Source organism: Globicephala melas, chromosome 13 (assembly GCF_963455315.2).
Source record: "Globicephala melas chromosome 13, mGloMel1.2, whole genome shotgun sequence".
In the NCBI taxonomy this organism is placed as follows: Eukaryota; Metazoa; Chordata; class Mammalia; order Artiodactyla; family Delphinidae; genus Globicephala; species Globicephala melas.
In genome coordinates this window covers 21,385,635-21,401,560 of record NC_083326.1, presented here as the reverse complement: position 1 = coordinate 21,401,560, position 15,926 = coordinate 21,385,635, and the positions used below count along the sequence as shown (strand labels likewise).

At 39.7% G+C, this 15,926-nt stretch overlaps 1 long non-coding RNA gene across 1 annotated transcript in view; it reads left to right on the top strand.

Moving 5' to 3' along the window:
- Nucleotides 1-476: 476 nt before the first annotated feature.
- Nucleotides 477-15,926, top strand: part of LOC115859326 (uncharacterized) — a 643,056-nt gene continuing 627,606 nt past the window's right edge. The window contains exon 1 of the long non-coding RNA XR_009566433.1: nt 477-629. This is a non-coding gene — a long non-coding RNA (uncharacterized lncRNA). The remainder of the gene's footprint in view (nt 630-15,926) is intronic.

The window sequence follows — 15,926 nt, the reverse complement described above, 5'->3', positions numbered from 1 at the left end:
GGGCTTCCTTGATGGCGCAGTGGTTGAGAGTCCGCCTGCTGACGCAGGGGACAAGGGTTCGTGTCCCGGTCGGGGAATATCCCACATGCCACGTAGCAGCTGGGCCCGTGAGTCATGGCCGCTGAGCCTGCGCGTCCGGAGCCTGTGCTCCGCAACGGGAGAGGCCGCAGCAGTGTGAGGCCCGCTTACCGCAAAAAAAAAAGAAAAGTTCGCTGTGGCCACCGTAACTCATGATCATTCTTCGTCAGGGTACCTACTAGGCAGCCTTCAAATAAAGTTTTATTCAGCCGAGGCCTCACACGGGCCCAGCCTAGTTTCAGTCAGACCCAGTCCGAGGCTGGAGCCGGCCGGTGTCCGACTTAGGTCGGAACCAGTCTGACCCGGACTTCGTCAGAACTGGAACCCGGACTGCTTTCTTAGTTGCACCGGATGCGACCCTGGACCCCCTCCGGTTTCTAAGTCGGAAGTAGGCCAACTCCAGTTGGTTTCGGGACCCAGTTTAGGAAAATAAAAGATGCTCAGTCTGAAAGCTCGTGACGCAAAGCTGCTGAACGAGGACCGGGACCCGAGGGGACGTTCCCACACCTCCAGAGGCAGCGAGCAGGCAGCGGCTCCAGGGAGCTCAGCAGGTACCTCCGCCTGGTTGCTCGGGGCTCTTGGGGGCTGCTGGGGTCCCTCTGGTTGGTTTTTCTGATCATAGACCTTTTAAAAGACAAGCTGAGGCATATTCATGTTTTTAAGAGTTTATTTGAACAAAAACCCATTCCAGTCAGGCAGCAGCAAACTGGCACTGGTTAGGCGCGCTCCGCCGACAAGCGCTGAGGAGAGGCTTCCATAGAGGAAGTGTGGAAGCCAAGTAAGGGAATTATTGGTTGGCTGTAGCTTAGAGCCTCGTTGGCTGTTTGTGATTGGTTGTCCGTAGCGTTTTGTAACCTTGAGGCATTTACAGGCTTAGATTTTGGTTTGCTTATATAGGGCTTTACCGCAATAGAGCCACCTGAGTCTAATGGTCTCCTTGCTTAACTAAGTTAATAGATCCAAGCCTTGTGGTTCCAAAAGCTGATACAATTTTGGTGTCCTCTTTAAGGAAAATGATACATAGTTTTGAATAAAGAGCATGTGTAACGGGTTGTGAAGCTTAAGCTTCCTGATCTTCGTGGAGCTTTATCAAGGGATTCCTGAAGCATACTATGGTTTACAAATGTGAAACAATCTTGGATGATGGTTCAGCTTATTGAAGTTAGTATTTCAAAGCTGAGCGCTGCAGACCACCATTTCAGTTAGGGTTTCCTTTACGTGCAAAGCCTGACCGTTTTGGGCACTGGGAACTTCAAGTAAGGAGACCGATGGAGTGAGGATGATAGACTACAGAGTGCTGGCTTGGGCAGTTCACTGGGGGGTCACCTCCCCAACCCCTCACCCCGCTTTTCATTGTCTCTTGAAGTCTTTCCCAAATGTTATAATCCTATAACTTGAAGGAACCCAGTTGTAATGATTCCACAGTGTATAGATCCAGAAGAATCTCATCTTATAACCAACTTACATAGGCAGACACTTTTTATTAAAAGGTTTTTAGTCTTCTGTTTTGCATAAAAAAGAAAAAAATAGTATGATTCAGTTGATCTAGGCTTAAGAAGTGCTGATGTATTATGTCTTACTGGGACTTGTTATTGATGTTTGGAGTTCCTACTGGTCTGCTTCTTGCTTTGATGGTCTGGTATCGTTTCATTTTGATGTTTTCATCCTCCTATTTGGGGCAGGTTTGGCAGTCAAAATGTAATTAAGTAGATGCTTTTCATATGCAAATATCCATGTGATTACTACTTCAAGCTATTATATTTATTCTGGAAAGAAGTGAAAAATTCACAAGTTTGGAGATAATAGCAAGTTTTCAAAATCTCTTTCTCTCTGAGTAAATGAATTTTTTAATATAAAGATACCAATTGATAAGGCCCTTTCTGTCTCAGATCATTCCAGCTCACACTCCCCTGTTGAAGTTCTGTGTTAAATGTAATAAAAATGCAAGGGACATTCACTATGCAATTATGTTTCTGAGTAAATAATGTATTATACTGTTGTTCGCCACAAAAGAAAATATTATTTTGTGGTATTTTGTGTACCAAATTAATAAACAAGGCTTAGATTAGATAAAAGATTAAAGAAGAAAGAGTTAAAATAAAACATATTATTCTAGGGCTCAATTTATCTTGAAATATGATTCCATTTTTTTCTTATTTTTGTTTTTGTTCTCCACTAGCAAAATGGTATCTTCATGCGTTTTCTGTCATTTCAAATTACAGTGAAATACGATCTCTTTTTCCTGTTTCAATATTCTTGTTTCTCCTGTCCCATCATAAACAATTATTATAGTGTTTGATCTGTATCCTTATTTTGCACGTGTCCTTGAGAAACGTGGTAGCATTCTGTGTGTCTGTTTTTAAAATTTGTTTTGTTTATTTGTAAAATTTACAAAGCTACAGGAATGTTGAAAGAGGAGTAAAATGAAGAACTTAGATTTACAGTTCTTAGCATGTTGCCTCATCAGTCTGTCATTCTCTAAGTCTCTCTCTTATTACCTTGGGAGCTGCAAAACAATTATTTTCTAACTGTTATCCTAGCATTCATCTGTAAAGAAGAGTTTTTCTTCTCTCTACCCTCTCCTCTTTTTTTTTTGCAGTATAGTTCATTTAAAATATTGTGTTAGTTTCAGGTGTACAGCAAAGTGATTCAGATATATATATATATACACACACACACACACACACTTTATGAGATACCCCCTCCTCTTTTAATCCATTCATTTTGAAAAATTCAGTGTGTCAAAATCCCTTATCATTTTTCTTCTTAGTGCTCAAATTGACCTAAATTTGGAATGTGGAATCCCTTCAGGTGGCTTCTAGATGCTTTTGATATGACCCTGTTATCTCTTTAAGTGCTTTCTCGTTCAACAAGTTATTGTACTTTCACTTATTCATCTTGTACTTTCTCTGTCCCACATATGAAATTACTCCAAGGAGCCTTAGTTTACTTTGGTGAGAAATGGACATAGGCACCAAGATCGGGATTGTTCATGGCTAGTGAGATCTTATTACTCCTGGGCTATTTCTGTGGACAGCAGTAAAATATACACATATTTTAGAAAATATGAGTCCATATTAATACTTATAATTAAAATTCAATACTAAATTCTTTCTCACCATTTTCCCTTCTACATTTATGTCTCCCTTCTTCCCCAGTGAACACCTCACACCCAACAACAATATATTATTCGTTTGCTCAATAACATAATATACAAATATAATTTCAGAATTACAACCACAATATCACGAATAGTGCCTAAGTTCAATATTTCTTTGCAATTTGTGTTGTCCCATCCAAGTAAAGACATATATATGTATATATGTGTCTGACATATATATATATATCCATTTGTTCAGTTCCTTGAATCTTTCAGGTGTTTATTTAAGTTTTCCTTATGTAAATGTTGATGGGCATGTATTTGTAATTAAAATATATTACTGTGGTATAGGCCTCATTTTGTTTCTTATTTTTTCCAGTCAGGATTATATTAAAATCATTTTAACATCTAGTCATGTTGCTGGGTTCATCTAGTCCATTGCTCCTCTTTCATGGTATGTCATACCCTTCTTCCATTTCTTTTTTTTTTTTTTTTTCTCATTTCTTTTACTTAGTCTTTCCCCTCAGAGACGGGTATGTAAATCTCCTCAGTCCTCCTGGTACTACATACAGAGCTGCTATTAACAGGCCCAAAGTACCTCCTTATGAACCTTTTGAGAGTTTCTCTAGAGTATATACTTAGCAACAGGTTTGGTAAGTTATTAAATGCAAATATATTTACTCTGAACATCATATTATTCTCTAGAATTGATGTTATTAGCTTGACTTATTAGGTTGCCACTCTAAAGTATTTTCATTTCATTAAAATTTGTAATGACATATTGTTTCTAAAATTGTTAAAATATTGGTATTGCAGGAATAACACAACAAACACTATATATATATTAGATTTTTAAAATATATTTTAAAGTTCTTATTCTATGTCAAAATACTTGACAAAGAAGGAGTCTTTTTTTGATGCATATTTGATGCATCAAAAAAAAGTATTTATTTGATGCATCAAAAAAAAAAGTATTTTGTGAATCCTGTTTACTCAATGTCCTTTTCATTCTCTTTGTTTTTTAAAGTGGTTTTGTTTGTTTTGTTGGTTAAGTGATAGAGGGCAAGTGACAGAAAATTGCTGGTCAGACTGTATCAGCAGCATTTTTTTCTTTTTTTTTTGCGGTACGCGGGCCTCTCACTGTTGTGGCCTCTCCCGTTGCGGAGCACAGGCTCCGGACGCGCAGGCTCAGCGGCCATGGCTCACGGGCCCAGCCGCTCCGCGGCATGTGGGATCTTCCCGGACCGGGGCACGAACCTGTGTCCCCTGCATCGGCAGGCGGACTCTCAACCACTGCGCCACCAGGGAAGCCCCTCAGCAGCATTTTTAAAGAGACTTAATTCCTAATCCAATGTTGAGAATAAAGTAAGATACCTCATATATGCCTAGATATAAAGTATGGTTTCTTTTCCACCACATTTCCCTTGGGAAAGAGAAAGGCGTCTCATATGAGAGAGTCCCTATAAAGTCATTCATATAAAAGGATGAACTGTCATAACTTTATTGTTAAAGTACAATTTGGAGAAGACAGATTTACCTGATACAATCCCAGTGGTAATTTTTGGTTGCTTATAAAGGTCACCTGAAATAATTGTGAAAAATATGACAAAGAAATTGAACATAGATTTAGTGATTATCACTGGGAACTTGTTCGAAGGATAATGGAGCTTCGATGTGATTGTGAACATGTCTTTAGAGAATGGTTAAGTGGAGATTATCGGTTGGATAGGGGAGATTTTGGCTTTGGGTAAAACTTCAAGTGACAGCATCCATGCCTCTATTCAAAAGGTTATCCTGACAACTTATATGGAAATCATGGTGGTGTGCTCTGGAAAACTGGGTTAGAGAACTCAAATACTTATCTTTAAGGATGAAAAATAGTTGATGTGAAAGATGCACGGAGAGACCTGTGCCGCTGCCTAGGGAGCACCGAGCTCCATGGGGGCTCCAGGGACCGTGGGGAGCTGTGCGACCCCGGGTTGCACGGATGGCCTTTTGCTCCTGTGGCCTGGGCTCGCCCTCCTCCCCCTCCCCTTGACTGCCGCTTTCAGGTGCTAGGAGCAGGCCCACACCACTGACTGGAGGGCACCCCTGAAGACCACCTGGAAGGGCGTTCCCCAGATAGATAGACATGTACCTGAATGCCGTCTTGGACCTCCTGGGATGCAAGGACAGGCTCTGCCAGTGTAAGTGCAGCGATCGAAGCCTTTCCCATGTTAGGGTTATGAACCCTCCCTGCTGAATGGATGTTCCTGTCCACTGTTTGGCGTTCACAAAGTGTTGCAACCAGCACTGCAGGTGCTATGAGACCTGTGGCAAAAGCAAACACGACTGTGATGAAGAGTTCCAGGATTGCCTCTCCAAGATCCGCTGAGATGTGCAGAGATCACTAGGACCAGCTCAGATGTTCGGGCACCTGAGACCACAGTGGAGCTTGTTTCTGTAAACGTACCTGGACAGCCATCAGCTGCATATAGGTGTCGTTAGGAAGAAAAATAGCTGATCTTTAAAGAAGATGCTGACAGGTGGTGACAGCAGAACATAACCTTTGACCAAGAACTAATGTTTTTACAGCATAAAGCTGCCTTATTTTTGTGAAAGGATTGTTTTAAGACCTTATTTCAACTTTAAAACTTCAGACTAAAGGAAAAAATGGGGGAGGTTATCTTCCTGGACATTGCTACCTCAGTGTGCCAAAGTGTCTTGAACCAATCTTAGAAAGAGGTTCCTGTTGAGGGGAGAATTCTTTAAAAGGAAGAGTTTGTAACTCTGTTTTCACAATTGTATTTACTGAAAAAATAAGGTCAAATGTAAAATTCATTATAACGTATGGTCCACACTATCTTATCTGGAAAAATGGGGAAATCTTCATTTAGAAGTATATTTGTTTACTGTAAAATTTTTTTTTTTTTTGTAAAAATTTTTAACCTTCTTTTATTGAAGTATAGTTAATTTACAATGTAAAATTTTAAATATGCATTTATGTCTTGGAAGATCTGACTTTATTTTTTCTCTATTTTGATACACTGTTTTTCCATAACCCATTAAGCCTATGAATAAGTCACACTTCTGTTAATGTCAGGAGTAGTTACAAGGACAAGGTTTCCATGTATGTTTGTTTTGTAAAATTGGAACTATCGGCTGGGACCCCTTAGGGAGCAAAACTAGGATATCTAGGTATTAACGTAATGTGCCTAGAAGGTGAGGTGAACAAAATTCAGAAGCATAGCCACTCCCATTTTATGAGCCACTCTTATGACAAATTTCATATTTTGCTATAACCTTTGCCTAAATTGGAGAAAAGATGGATTTAACGAGACAAAAGGAAACTTGCTTCACATCAGAGCCTGGTATGTGGTTATGCTTTGGTGTTTATTTCCTGGTACTTGCTCTTCATAGTATAATAGATCCTGGGATGTTTTTAAAAGATTGTAAACCTAGTGGCCTTAATAAAAATTGTTCTTGATTAAAAAAAAAAGAAAGATGCATTTGAAGAGTTTGCATAAACTATTGCACAAATAAAAAGTAATATTTCATATTAATGTATTATTTTACATTGTGGGTATATATTACTAAAATAATGTAGTAAATACTATAAGATGGCATTATACTTCATCCACATCCCTAAAATTCAATCTATTTAAGATGATCCAAAAATTGCATTGGGAAAAGAATGGATCATATAATATTCAGGTTACCATTAGCCATGTAATGGAGATGAAAATAATATGCTAATTAAAACTTAAGACTTAAAAAATTTATATTTATGAATTATAAGTTTATTGAAAAGTCACAATTCATTGGAGGTATAATCATATAATTTTTTTTCAAATAATTTTTTTTTAATCTGTGTTCCAGGGATTCATCTTTTTTCATCACTTAATATCATCTTAGGGAAGATTCTAGAATATTCTAGTAATTTTTAGTTATTAAAATTTAGTCCAGTCTAGTGTAAAATTTCTGTCTCATATTTTTTCAAAGTTCCTTCTCTCTATTCTCTTAAAGTAAGCTCGAATTTGAATCTTTTTGTTTAATGTTGGTGTGTGTGTGTGAATGTGTGTGTGTGTGTGTGAGTGTGTGACAGAGAGAGAGAGAGAGAGAGAGAGAAAGAGGAGAGAAACCATATGTTTTTCTAAGTGAAGGAAGTTTAAAAGATCCCTCCATTATCATATCCCACATGGAATGTTGTTTGTGGCCTGGAGAATTAAAGATAGAATATTCATATTCAAGGATACTGCAGGGTCAGGTAAACAGAAATATACCTGATTAGGGTGAATAATTAAAACAACAGTCAACATTTTACAGCTCCTATTAGGAAGAAGAAACACCTCAATGTAGGTTTTGCTTATGTTAAATTTTGAAGATGTGAAAAAGCAGAATTTTAAAACTTAAAAATAACTGCGGACGTATTTTTGTAGCTATGTAACGGGCACTCTTCTAATGCATTTTACTTACTTTAATCCTCATTAAAATATCATGTTTACTGCCCTAAACATCCTCTGTGCTCTGCCTGTTCATCCCTGTCCTTACCCCTCCTCTCTACTCACCCCCCAACCCCTGGCAACCACTGATCCTTTTGCTGTCTTTGGAGAGAGATTTAAAAATAGTCATATCTGTGTTCTATCTTTAGAAATTCTGATTTAATTTTCTGGATTTGGTCTGAATATCAGTATTTTTTGAAAGTGTCTGGATGATGGAGGTATGCAGCCAGGATTGAGAAGTCTGGAATAAATCACGCTTAAATTAGTAAGGGAAGGATTCAGAAGAGAAAGAGAGATTGATGTGAAGATCATAGTTCGTAGCGTTTTAGAAAGGGAAAGAGAATGGGATTCAGGGTACATGTGGAAAGATTAATTTTTGAAACACAGAGGAACACCTGCATGGTAAGGGCCCAGGCATTTGTTTTAACAAGTACTCTTCCACACATGCATTGCCCTGGGATCTTGTTAATATGCAGAATCTGATTCTTTAGATCTGGGTGGGCCTGACCTTCTGCTTGTCTAACAAACTCCAGGTGATGCCAGTTCTGCTGGTCTGTTAGCTACATTTTTACTGGCAGGGATTTGGGGTTTGTGTTTTTTGTTCAGGTAAGTGTGATCAAAGGGCAAAGCGGAAAGGAAGTTTAGAGTGTATTTAAAATAATTCTTATATGATGCTTAACTGATGCTCCATGGAACCTAAACTCAATAAAATGGGAAGTGAAGAGAAAAGGGGACTAATGACTAGGACGCAAGCAGAGGGGTCAATGAAGTGAAGGTTTTGTTGCCTTTGAAACATGATTGCAGTGACTATACTGAGGTGATGAAGTTGGAAAGATAGGAGGGTACGAGTGGTTTGAGAGTGTGGGATGTTTGCATGAATGGTATGGGGTAGGAATACATTTGAGGTGATACAAAAAATATCAAGGGGTTAAGAGGGCTGAGATGGAGTAAAGGAGATGGTTGGAAATGAAAAGATGAAGGAATTAGGAGTCCAAGATGTTCAAATATGGGTGGATAGGAAACCCTGAGCCAGACAACAAAGGCTTCAATGAATGAAAGGAACACACTGACCGATTATCACAGCAGAAGGTAGCATGGTTAGGTGGCATAAGCCTCAGAGGTCGATTTCTTTTTAGGAACAGTAGTTTCCCTTCCAACATGGCATAAGGAAACATGGAGGATATAACACCACTATTTTGATCCAGAAGTACTTGGGATGTAAGAGAATAGACTGTCTCTGCTTACAGGCCTGTAGAGACGTCAGTGGCCAGTAAGATTTCAGTTATAGGAAAGAAGAGCTTGCCAATCACCGAAAACAAATTCTAGAGTCCACAGCTTCGGGTGAAAGGTCATAGGAAGATTAAGGTCAAGAAAGAAATTATAGATAAATGTTAAAGACACAATTCAGTAAAGAAAGAAGTCAGAGGGCTGTTTGGGCAGTGACTGAAAAAATGTTATTTGGGTTGGAGGTAGTTAACGTCTCATATTCTCTTGGAGAAAGACATGCTTTTGGGGGAAATAGAAATCATGTGTTTTGGAAAGGAATCCCCAACTCTCTTCCCCCAAAGAGCCGTGTGAGAGGGCCAGAAATTTCCGTGCCTCTAGTCTGCTGATGTTGACGGTGATAATCAATGCAGCACTAGATGGTGGCCTGGAGAATGTGAATATAAACCAAGAAGTCATTATTTCTAGCATCTCAGGAACTAAGAGTCTCCAAGTAAAGATGAGAGTCTTATTTTCCCCTAGGAACTCATGGCAAAACTGATCAAAGTGGTATAGCACGATGGCTGAGGCTACAGTTCCTAGAAGGAGTCTGCTTGGGTCTAAATCCTGGTCCCACCTCAAACTAGCTTCATGGTTTTGAGCAAAAGACTTACTCTCTCTGTGCTTCAGGTTTCTTATCTACAAAATGGGAGTAACAGTGCCTGACCCACAGGTCTGTTATAACAAATTAATAAACATATGTAAAGCATTAATAACCATGACTAACATACAGTGAGTGCTATACAACTGTTTGATTTTTTTTATTTAAATGACTGCTTGGATTATAATATGTTATTTTGATTTAGAAAGTAATTTTTTATGGAAGATAACAATGTTAACAGCATAATACCAAGGAGATAAGTCCTTACCATTCATTATTTCATTTAACAGTTACAACAGTTGAAACAACTGAAAGTCACATAGACCTATACACACATTTCTTTTTATCTTTTAGGTAAAATGAAGTAGGTTCACGTGTATCAGTAGAAAATATTGCAAAACAGAGATTAGGTCAGATGATGCTGTGAAATGAGGGAGCTGCAACCAGCAATAGGAAGGAAGCTGTTAGTTAAAACACACTGACAGTGAGAAGACAACCTAAAAGTTTTGCAGTTAAGGCAGATTTCTCACTGCATGTGGGAGGTTCAACCATTCCAAGGGCAATTGTAGAATCCCTTGGGAGACAAGGCTCTCAGGTCGAAATAAATTGAAAACAGTTTGAATTACAATGTCCCTTGACTTCTTGCTGAGGAAGGCAGCCAGCTGCCTGTGAGGAGACTGGTGAATCCTATTCTGGTTGTGTTCACTTCCTCAGTGGAAATTGGAAACCTCACAGCTATCAGTGTTTGTAGTGGAAGCGCCAGCCACAAACCAGATGGTGAAGTGTGGACCTCGTGCTCAGAGAGGGAAACGCGTCCTCCCAAGCCACTTGATCATCATTTGGAAGAATCAGGAAAGCTCAGGCTGTTGAGGTTCAATTAATATTTTTCATTAGTTTACTTTGATTAAAGATCCTTTCTTTTCATTAGGAAGAAATTATAATATTTTTCCAATCCAGCACTTAAATACAGCTTTTTCTTTACACATTTTCTTGTCTATTTTCATGGCTTTCTTCATTCATTCAAGCAGTGTTGATTGGCTTTTAATTGTTTACCACCTGTGATGGTTAATGTTTTGTGTCAACTTGCCTTGGCCACAGGGTGACCAGAGTTTTGATCAAACATTATTCCGTGTGTGTCTGTGAAGTTGTGTCTGGATGAGCTTTAACAAGTGAATCAGTAGACGTAGTAAAGCAGGTTGCCCTCCTCAGTGCGGGTGCGCCCCCCTGAGGAAGAGAAAATTCCTGCTGACTGCCTGAAGCTGGGACATTGTTTTTTTTTTTTCTAGCCTTTGGACTGAAGCATTTGCTTCTCTTTGGTCTGAAGGCTGCTGGTTTTCACACTGGAACTTGCATCTTTGGCTTTCCTGGTTCTCAGACCTTTGAACTTGGACTAGAACTACACCATCAGCACCCCTGGGTCTTCACATTGCTGACTGCAGATCTTAGGACTTCTTAGCTTCTATAATTGCATGTGCCAATTACTTTCAATAAATTTCCTTCTATATAATATGTACATCCTATGGGTTCTGTTTCTTTGCAGAACCCTGACTAATATAACAGGCTTTTTGTTAGATGCCAGGAATAGAGCAGTAGACAAAAAGGCCAAATCCTACAGGCAGCTCATGCAGCTCAATATCAAAAAAACAAACAACCCAATCCAAAAATGGGCAGAAGACCCAAATAGACATTTCTCCAAAGAAGATATACAGATTGCAAACAAACACATGAAAGGGTGCTCAACATCACTAATCATTAGAGAAATGCAAATCAAAACTACAATGAGGTAGTCAGAATGGCCATCATCAAAAAATCTACAAACAATAAATGCTGGAGAGGGTGTGGAGAAAAGGGAACCCTCTTGCACTGTTTGTGGGAATGTAAATTGATAGAGCCACTATGGAGAACAGTATGGAGGTTCCTTAAAAAACTAATTGTTTATATTACTTTTTTTTCTGTTTCTTTTCAGAAGGAGGTAATGTTTTAGAATAATGGCATTTTTCCATACATATGAGTTACCAAATATTCTCTACCATATGCTTTCCATATTAGCTATTTAATCCTGCTAATTTAGTTTGAATTTCCCCAGGTTTGAATTTGAAACAATATTTTAATCGTTGCATTGACAGAATAATCCTCTGTCCTAATGAAAATTCAGATTTGATGCTATTTTAAAAATGGGAATTTTTAAAATATAAATTTATTTATTTATTTTTGGCTGCGTTGGGTCTTCGTTGCTGTGCGCGGGCTTTCTCTAGTTGTGGCAAGCGGGGGGCTACTCTTTGTTGCGGTGTGCTGGCTTCTCATTGTGATGGCTTCTTGTTGCGGAGCACGGGCTCTAGGCACTTGGGCTTCAGTAGTTGTGGCACGTGGGCTCTAGAGCGCAGGCTCAGTAGTTGTGGCACACGGGCTCTAGAGCGCGGGCTCAGTAGTTGTGGCACACGGGCTTAGTTGCTCCACCGCATGTGGGATCTTCCCAGACCAGGGCTTAAACCCATGTCCCTTGCATTGGCAGGCGGATTCTTAACCATTGCACCACCAGGGAAGTCCAAAACTGGGAATATTTTAAATTTACATTTTGGAAATACATGGCCCTAGGATGAGCAAAACCAAAAAAATTTTCAGACTTCTGTATAACAAAAAATAAGTCTGTAGTTCAAATCCTATTGCTGATGTTAGCCACGTCAGTAACTTTTAATAATTCACTTTTTTTGGAATTTATAATAATGGGATTTTTCTCTTTCCTGAAGCTCTTTTTTCTGACTCAAGAAGGCAGACTTACTTCCCCCTTTGTGTACTTCTGTGCTGCTTATTGGCTTTTATGATTAGATGTCTTTACGTGTTTACGAGTCCTGTGTTCTCCAGGAAGGCTGCCAGCGCTCATTCTCACTGTCCTTTCTGTCTCCAGAGACGAGCAGAGCCGGGCCCACATTAGACATGCCAGACAGGCTGGTGGCACTAACATGAACACTAAGGTTCCTTTAAATCCTAACAGTGCTATTAGGACCTACAAGACACTTCAAATTTAGCAATAGCATCTCCCACTTCTCTGGAGGTTGAGCTTCTTTGGACTGCTTATGAATGTTGTATGTTCTTTCTGACCCTTTTTGTTTTGATTGTCTTTTTCACACAAGTGGAACAGTCAGAATATAATTACCTAGATGCTTTTCATATGTAAATATCACAGTGATTACACTACCAAACGTCACTGGGCATCAGAAAGAATTACTTTTTTATATATGAAGATTCAAAGATTAGATAAAATTACTATGACTTTCAGATTTCTTTTATTCTTTCCTGCAGATAATCCTATCTCCCCCATTGCCCCTCCTACACACTGTTTTCTTTTTCCTTTGAATACACATTCTACTTTGTAAGAAAGCTCTTTTCAGTCTCCTGGCTGTCACGTCTTCCCTTCCTGAGCTCTCCGAGGGGCCATCTGCCAAGCTGGACCCTTTGTTCCTCAGGGTTTCCTTCTCAAAACAAACATCCAGATACAAAATAATAGCAGGGGAGATTTCAAGACTAAAGAAAGGCAACAAATTTTATAAGTAGCTGCTGATTCTATCACCCTACCCCCTGTATTCCCCCTGCCCCCGCCGCCTCCAAATCAGCTTTTAGCATAACTAGTACTGATTTCCCTAAGTGAAGTGAATCATGGAAATAACATTGACTCTGCCAAGTGCTAAGCGCTATTCTGGGTGTGCTACAGGTATTAATTCACTTCATCTTCAAAGCCCACTTATCTCAGATTAGGAAATGAAGGCAGAGTGAGGTTTAGCAGCTCTTCCAAGGTGATATCCCTAACAAGGAGCCGAATAGGTTCAAGTCCCATCTAAGTGGCCCTGCCTACAACCAGTGCAAATGCATAAGAAACCCCCTTTCCCCACGTCCCTCCTGTTGCAAGCCCATCGTTCCTCAGCGGCTGCCTTATTCCACATCTTGTTTAGTCAGCCTGGCGGAAGGAACATCCTCTGTCAGGACATGGTCTATCTCATGGCAGAGGGAAGAGGAAATCACAGCAGCAAGCTGGCTCCTAGAGCTCCTGCTTGGAAGTGACACACGTCACTTCGGTCTACACCTCATCTTCCACAGCAAGGCACATGACCACTCCTGAAGTCAAGGGGCTGATCATACATCATTCTCCCTTAGGGTAGGGCACACTCACATGGCTAAGCCTGATGTCAGGGAGACACTCGCTAAAGCACACACCGTTTCAAGTCACATACGAAGCCTGACGTTAGTGGGATAGATAGGTATACTCCTCTTCCAGGAGCATAGTATTTTGAACAGAATATAATCTGTTACTCTTAGGACACTCATACCTATGAAACGGTATCTCATTGGGTGTCTTTTATATGTTTAGTGGCTACTGGAATTTTGTCTTTTGTGAATGTCCTAGGCATGTCATTTGCCTATTTTCCCACTGGTTTGCTTACTTATTGAAGATCTAAATATTTTTTGTACTTTACCCAAAGCAAAAAAAGCTGTATTTTAAAATTGGGGACAATAATGAATTTAATTTTATGGCTATAGTAAGGAATACACAGTAAGTTGAAGAATTTGATCATACCTGGCATATGATAAATTCTCAATAAATGAGTTATTTTTAAAAAATATTGTCTAGATTTCAGGTCAGCAAACTACAACCTGTGGGCCCCCCTGTCTATTTTTGTAGGTAAAGTTTTACTGGAACATAGCCACACTATTTGTTTAGGTATTGTCTATGGCTGCTTGTGATACAGAGGCAGAGTTGAATGATTGTGACAGAGACTGTATGCTCCACAAAGCCTGAAGTATTTACTATCTGTCCCTTTACAGAAAACGTTTGCCAACTGCTTGTGTACATCAGTGAATTAAATGCAGGTATAATGGAGTGCAACATCTCAGTAACCTTTAGGTCCTAAAGGTTGGTTTTGATCTCTAACCTAGACCCCAGGATGCAATATAATGCTTGATTTACTATCTGGGCAACAAAGGGTAGGAGTGGTTTAGAAAGCTTCCACCTGGTCTTTCCCACTGTGAGAAGTCTTAACTCACCAAACCAAGCTAACTACTAATATGTCTAATCCACTAGTAGAGTGCATCATCCCAGTGGACCCAATATGAGTGGAACTTGGGCCAAGTGTTCATTTATTACCTGGCCCACATATGCCTTCTACTGTCTCATAGACGGACATGATGATGCTTTGTGTTCCTAAGTCTCAATGACTACTCAGGTCCTCTGCCCAATAGACCTCAAAATGTATGAGTATTTCCCTTTTAGGAATATATGATTATCTGAGTGAGTGACCATAGATCTTTCGGGGAAGAACTGGAGGAATTGTTACCATATATACTTACCATGGTGTTTTAGGGTCCATTCTGCTTGAAACTCAGCCTCTCCTTCAGAAAATGTGTTCCAGACTTGAAAACTGGCTCATGTCCAGCAACTAGGCAAGGGATTGTGACTTCTCATGGGAGTGGTCGCTCACAGCCTCCAAGTCATCCATGCTTGAATCCTTTTAATTGTATAAATTGACAGTATCTTTTTCTGATACCCATATATCTGGAAAGGTCATCTTCTGTTAACAGTTCAAATACTCCTGCTGATAAACTGAGATAAACAGTCCTTACTGCTTGGATAGGGAGAGCATCAGGCAGATCTTTCCCACAGGCAGGGTCATTTGGTAGGTATTTGGATCTCAGATAGCAGAGCCAATTCAGCAAGCCCTCTTCAGCAAACCTTTGATTCCATCCTGCAGCGTTTGCCACTGCAGTTCTACCATTTTAACTACATTTAATATGAGCCGTCACTTTTTCTAAGCCTCCAAATGTCATCCAGCAGTAACATTAGAAAAGTCTCCCAAGACTTCTACTAGGGGTTAAACTCCATCTCTTGAGAATGCTCCCATACTGAAAAATTCCTTTATCCAGCTCTACATTCTTCTCCCGTTGACCCACCATTCTCAGACTTACTTCAGGCTCACACTTTTCCTATGGTTTATCTTAACCATGTCCCGCAGCTCTTCTGGTGTGGCCCTGTCTTCCTTAGCGGACCCAGCAGGCCTCTTGTTGGTTATTGATCTAGTGTCAGAGAGAGGGAAGAGGCTAAACTGAGCATGGAGTTGTTGGAGAAATACAATTAAAAACAAAATTTTCTTCCAACCCAGAAAACCTCTCCACAGAGGTAGAAGAGAAAGAAGCAATTTTATTATTGAATAAGCATTATAATGGAATGTGACGTGCATCACAGGAAATCCATTAAGAGATTGCCAAGGCAGAAATCTCATCCTTTTATAGAGCCAAGCAAATACAAATACAAACCACTACACACATGTTCTCAAGCTAATCAATAACTAGATCAAGTCAGAGGACTTGACAGACCATTTATCACACATAGTTCATCTCAGATTCACCCGCTAAT